We start from the raw sequence: 6,281 nt of genomic DNA, 5'->3' as shown, positions 1-6,281 counted from the left end.
TCCTCCTGAATAGGAGAAAGGTAGGAAGGATGCAATTTGCATTATGTAGAATGGTTAAATGACCTTCAAAAGCTCCTATGTAATCTGCTTTCTTTTGTTGGGAAATAGAAGCCTCTGAAAATCTTAAAATTAGGGAAATGTTGGCTTGCTTAATAGGAGCTTCTAGGTCAAAGAGATCCCCTTCTAGTTTTGGGTTTCCATGAAATGGTTTTGAAACTCATACAAACTCAAGGACTGTCAGAGCTAAAAAGAAACCCTGACTTTATAAGTATAGAATAGGGATACTTCAACCTTTTTTTTTTTTTGTTGTTTTATAAATTTGGTCGTCTGAGGAATTTGTCCAAATAATGCTTTATAAATGCATAAAATACATTGGATTATAGAAACAAGCATGTTACTTTGAAATAATGTGATCTTCCTGCCCTAAGTTCATGTATCAGACTGGTTTCTTTGTTCCTCTGCATTATCTCCATGGATTCTAATATATAGAATATAGAGAAACTAGTTTTAACAGAATCCCTTATCTTAAAGCTTGAAAAAACTCATCACTTTGAACGTATCCCTAGTATCTGATAGATTTTGTGTACAAAAAACCTGTTTTCATGTTCTCTTACTCAGGATATAAAGAGAAAAAGACAACTCCCACAGCTTTGCTTGTGTGCTGCAAGTGATCAGATTTTATTGACCAAAAGTTCCCAATACTGGGTGGGCTTGGGGGGGCTCATGGGACTTAATGTTGCAGAGATGTTCTGGATGATCCTGTCCCTTCAGAGTTGTAGGTAGAAAGCAGGGGGCAGTGGCACCTTAGAGAAACATGGGACTCCTCAGCAAACCACATTCTTGCGATAGTAATAATAGGAATTCACTGTGAGGAAACAGAGGCAAAGTCAAGGTTAAGGGGGGGGTGTCCCTAACCTTGGAGGCCCTTTGAGAAGATTAAACTATTATAACCTATAAGTCCTTCGCTATTTGCCATAGAATTTCAGATCATAACAAGTTTCTGGATATGATTTCACAAAGGGGGAAAAGAATAGATAGTGAATGCATAGAAGAAAAGTGGAAGAGGAATGGATTGTTTTTAAAGGCAGCAGCTGGGATCCCATCAAGATTCAAGATAAGGGAGAAGGGGCATGAGCATTCTACTTTGGCAAAGGCAAAAAGTTATTTCACACAGGGAAAATGATTTCAGTTGAAGAGATGATTTGAAAGCTTTGTATTCAGAAAAAATATAGAATAATAAAAAAGGAAAAAGAGAAAATACCTTTGTCTCTAGAGATAGTGATTGGGATTCTTCTCCAGCAGATTAAGGCAAACAGAGTGAAGTGACTTGTCTAAGGTCATATAGCTAGTAAGATTCTGAGGCCAGATTTGAATTCTCAGGTCTTCCTGATTCCAAGCTCAGTGCTCTATCCACTGTGCCACCTAATTGCCTCCAGACAGGAGGACAGTGAAGTGTATTTGGGTGGGAGTACATAAAACAATGTTTAAAAGAAGTTGGAAAAAGAAGATCCATGTTAAGAGTTAAAAGAGCTTTACCTTTGACAAAGCTGAAACCACCCTTCCCTTGCTCTTATTATATCTTGAATCATGATGAAGAAAATGACAATCCAAATCTCTAGGATCTTTGCCAAGAAAACCACATGGATAGTATTAAGAGTACTATAGTTTATAGTCAGAGTTGGACTCAACCAAAGAACAATAATACAACCCTCCTTTCTACCATCCTGTTTCTATTTTAATGATTTCTCTTCATCTTGGTCCCTAAGATTCCCAAACCCATGGGATTTACCACTCCTTTTCTGGTTTTCTCTCGTCTGTGGACATTGCTTCCTCCTTTTTTCAGAAAGTCGATTTTTGCACTGGCACCATCTGCACTGAACCATGATGGATGTTGTCCAAGAGCCCAACACCTGAATCCTAGAGCAGCTTACCTGAAGATGACAACCCGAGCTCCAAACCGGAGAGCCTTCCCTATAAAAAGTTTTAGTACATTGTGACCCAGGACATCCTTTGTCCTAATCTCACAATGACCTTATAAGGTCAGTAGTCTCAGGAGTAAGTACAGTGCAAGGGACATAGGCTGAATTATATGGGCAAATATAGTAAGAAATTCACTCAACCACTGATGGAAGAATTTATTTGAATTATAAAAGTAAGAGCAAGAAAAGATTTGAGAAATTATCTACAATCCCTGATTTTACAGATGAGAAAACAGAGAGACACTGACATTCCAAATCCATGGCTTCTGCCATTTACATTCAGAATCAGCTGACAAAGTGGATTAAATCAGCCAATATGAATTAAGGGCCAGTGCACTATGTCCTGAGCACTGGTTTAGATTAAGGTGTTGTGGACAATGTCAAACAAGAAGGGAGCAGCCTCTATGAGCTGGAAGTTAGCAGTCTGATTAGGAACACAGCGAATATGAATGAAACAAAATTTGGAAAATCCAAGTGCAAATGAAAATCATTTAAACAATTTATATATCCTAAGGGCGTGAGTTTAGAGGGAGCCATCTGTTATTTCTTGAAGGATCTGAGTTTTGAACTGAATTTTCCAGGGATAAAGGACCCCTTATTTGTGGAGAGGAATGAGGAAAAAGTGTACCAAGTTGGAGAGAGGATGACTTCTCCAAAGGCATAGAGGAAAGAAGCAGGGTGAGTCAATACTCATATTGATATGGCTGAAAAATAAGTCTAGGATAGCAGGGAGGGGATGTCACAAGAGAAAGATGCATAAGTGGACTTTGATATCTACAGAAACTTATTTTGACTAATGTAGAACTCATTTAGCCAGGAGCTCCCTGGAAAGAATAAAAAAGAAGGGTAGGATAGGGAACTAAGAGAAAGAAGATAGTTAATACAAAGTAACAAAAAAAGAACATGGGACTGAGATTCAGATAGACCAAGGGTTAAGAACTTAGTTTTGAGTTTTGTATTACTTAAGACAAATTACCAAATTCCTCTGAATCTTAAGTTTTCTCACCAAGAAAATGGGGGATAATATGTGGGGGAATACTATCTACATCACAAGATTGTTATGAATCTCACAGAATCAAAGACTTAGAGCTGCAATCATTATTAAAGCTAATTGAATTTTTCATAATGAATTTCATTATGATAGATGAGAAAACTGATGACTATGTTTACAATCTAAGTTATCTGACTCCCATTAAACAAAAAGGTAGCTATGAAAGCATTTGAAACACTAAAAGCACTATGGAAGTGTGAAGGTTATGATTCTTTCTCCAAATTCTAGCGTTCATGAGGCTGAATTGGTCATCAGGCTTGGAAACAGGTAGTCCTTGTTATATGTCTAACCTCATAATAGAAACAGGCCAGGCCATAAGAACGATAGAATCCATGAAGACCCTCTGGCCTCTTAAATAAAGAACATTTGGTAGTCTATCTTTCAGGGCTCTGGTGATTTAAATATTTATTGTCTAAGAGACATCAAATAAGCAGGCTGCTCCCAAGTGTATGGAACCAGATTAAAATACTTAGCCAAAATAAATAAAATATTTATAATTTATTTTATATTTTAAAATATTTTATTTTAAATTTATGATATTTTAAAATGTTTAGCCAAATAAATAAAAATTAAACATAAATAATGTTAGTATATTGTTTTTTCTAAGTCAATACACGCTTACAGGAATCATTATGTGCTGGTCTAAACCAAGCCAATGGGTAGTTGGGTAGTGGACAGCATGCCAGGCCTTGAGGCAGTAGGAACTGCATTCAAATCTGTCCTCTGACACTTACTAGTTGTGTGACCCTGGACAAGAATCTCTTGAGTCTGTTTGCCTGCCTCAGTTTTGTCAACTGTCAAATGAAGTGAAGAAGAATTGACAAATCACTTCAGTACCTTAGCCAAGAAAAGCCCAAATGGGGTCATGGGGAGTTGGATGTGAGCCAACTGAAATGATGAACCAAATCAACAGAACTTGGGTCATTCCACTCTCCCCATTCCTTTCCCTTGTCCCAACCATTGCCCCAACCCTCCCATACCCAGGGTCGGTCTTCCTATGGAAGCTGACACTCAGAAAAAAATCTGCATGAAATCATTCACACAATTGTTCCTGGGTGTGCTACATATGGAAGGGTGATCTCTCCCAGAATGCTTGCATTTTAAGAAGGGATAATTCCTGAGGCTAAAGGAATCGGACTATTATTGGGGAGTTTTAGGTTCCTCCATGCAGAGGGATCCAGGCAACAAGGAGGGTATTTCTCTGGCCTGAAATTACACTCTTGAAAGCAGCTACTTGCCCTGCCACAGAGTCCAGAGCAAATGAATGCTATGTGTGTGTATATGTATATATATATATATATATATATATATATATATATATATATATATATATATATATATATATATATATATACATACACACACACATACACATAGCATATGTATATATATGTATATATATGTGTATATATATATATTTATATATTGCTATTTTACTAATTATATTAGAGGATCAGTTAGGAGGCAGGTGTTAAAGCTGGAGGGAGGAGAGCCACATGGGTAGAAATCAGAATCATGGGATCTAAGAGCCGGAAGGGAGTTCAGAAGTCAACTACTACACTATATTTGAGTTGAAATCCTGGATCTCTAACAATCTAACAAGATCCATCTTCTATTTTGGAGACCTTCAGGAATGATCTCTTGCTGTTCCTTGCTGGTCCTTTTGTCCCTGGTCATTTTTTGTGACTCTCTCCTATACCTGGAATGTTCTCCTCATCTTGGCTTCTACCTTTCCCCTCATTGAAAGGATTCTGAAGCCTTTCTCAGAACTCCTTAATTTTAATGCCTTTCTCTCTGAAATTGTTACTAATTTAACTAGCTGTATTTTATTTGTACGTAGTATATGTTTGTTTGTACATTGTCTCTCTCCCTTCTCCCATTAAACTATAAGCTCTTTTAGAGATCAGGGACTTTTTTTGGTTGGTCTTTGTATACTCAGATCTTAGCATAGTTTTTGGCTAACAGTAGATGCTTGATAGATACTAGTTGACTAACTGTTGGGGAGATCACTACTTTTTGCAAATGCCTTTCTTCCCCTTTATTTTCTCTAATCTTTTCCTTCTTCCTAAGCTTCTGAGTTTTCCTTCACTATCCAACTTTTCTCATTTTCTCATAATCTGTAATCTATACTCAGAATCTTATAGACCAATTCATTATTAATTTTCTATTATTTATAACACAACATGCCTCTGACACTGCACATGGCAAGTTAACTTTATCATTGCCCCAGATAACTCTCTAAGACTTTGTTTTCTATTGATGTGAGTCTGGTCAAGTCAATTTAACCCCCTTTGGGGAGGGTCTCCATTTCCTCAAAAAAAAAATTAAGTAATTTAACTCTTCTAACACTACATCTCTGAGTAAGAGTTGTAAAAGTAGGTCATGATCTGTAGTGGTTCTTATGTATGACACAGTGATGTGCAGGTTCTCTTTGTCTCTTTGTCTCTGTTTCTTTATCTTTTTCTCTGAATCTGTGTCTTTTCTCTCTCTCTCTCTCTCTCTCTCTCTCTGTTTCTCTCTGTCTCTTACTTATACACACACAGAGCATACTGTGTATACCAGGTCCTAGGAATATAAAGAGAGTAGCATATAATATATAGTAGCTTGGGAGGGAGAGAGTACAAAGCCTTGGTAAAGAGGGAGGATCAAGAAAGATCTAGCATGAAGCTAGAACCAGAGTTGTGGATCTAGGGAATCAGAATCATGAGGCTGAAAGGAACTTGGGAGTTGCTTATTGCTTTAGATTAAGGTAGTTCTTAACAATTCTAGACAGATGAAATCTCTTTACATGCTCATTATTAACTGCTTCCCAGAAGTTAAAAAAATGTAATTCTACTCCTACAAGGCATCCTGGGCTTCATAATTTCCCCCTTTCCCCTCTGCTGACCTTAGCTGCTTCTTCTGTCAAATGAGGTTTTGGAATCAGTAGTTTCTAAAATTTTTTAGATTTAAAAAGGACCTCAACCCAAGATGCAGAGGGATTAAAAAAATCACATAAAAATGTTGGAATGGAATGATGGAAGTTGGAGTTTAATATGGCTCCTTTGGCTTTTAAGCAAGTGGGAAGATTATGGACCCAAGAATCATGCATCCTGAAGGCTTTGCCCACTGATCTGTGAAAACACAACTTTGCTTTTAAACTCTGCTGGAGCTCATGGCTTATGTAGTTAATACCCATGTGTCTGTTTTCAGTTTTGGGAAAGGTAGTTCCTTAGCCACAGAGAGTCCTAAGAAGTGATTTTTCTAATTTA

General features: G+C 37.3%; 1 long non-coding RNA gene across 1 annotated transcript; it reads right to left on the bottom strand.

The window, feature by feature from the left end:
* Positions 1 to 654: 654 nt before the first annotated feature.
* On the bottom strand, positions 655 to 2,028 carry LOC141560493 (uncharacterized). The gene is made up of 2 exons (XR_012487729.1): positions 1,790 to 2,028; positions 655 to 865 (listed from the first exon to the last, which is right to left on the bottom strand). It is a non-coding gene; the product is annotated as an uncharacterized LOC141560493 (long non-coding RNA).
* Positions 2,029 to 6,281: the final 4,253 nt, after the last annotated feature.

Source organism: Sminthopsis crassicaudata, chromosome 3 (genome assembly GCF_048593235.1).
Source record: "Sminthopsis crassicaudata isolate SCR6 chromosome 3, ASM4859323v1, whole genome shotgun sequence".
Lineage (NCBI taxonomy): Eukaryota > Metazoa > Chordata > Mammalia > Dasyuromorphia > Dasyuridae > Sminthopsis > Sminthopsis crassicaudata.
Note: the sequence above shows the minus strand (reverse complement) of the source record. Positions and strands in the feature narration are given on the sequence as shown.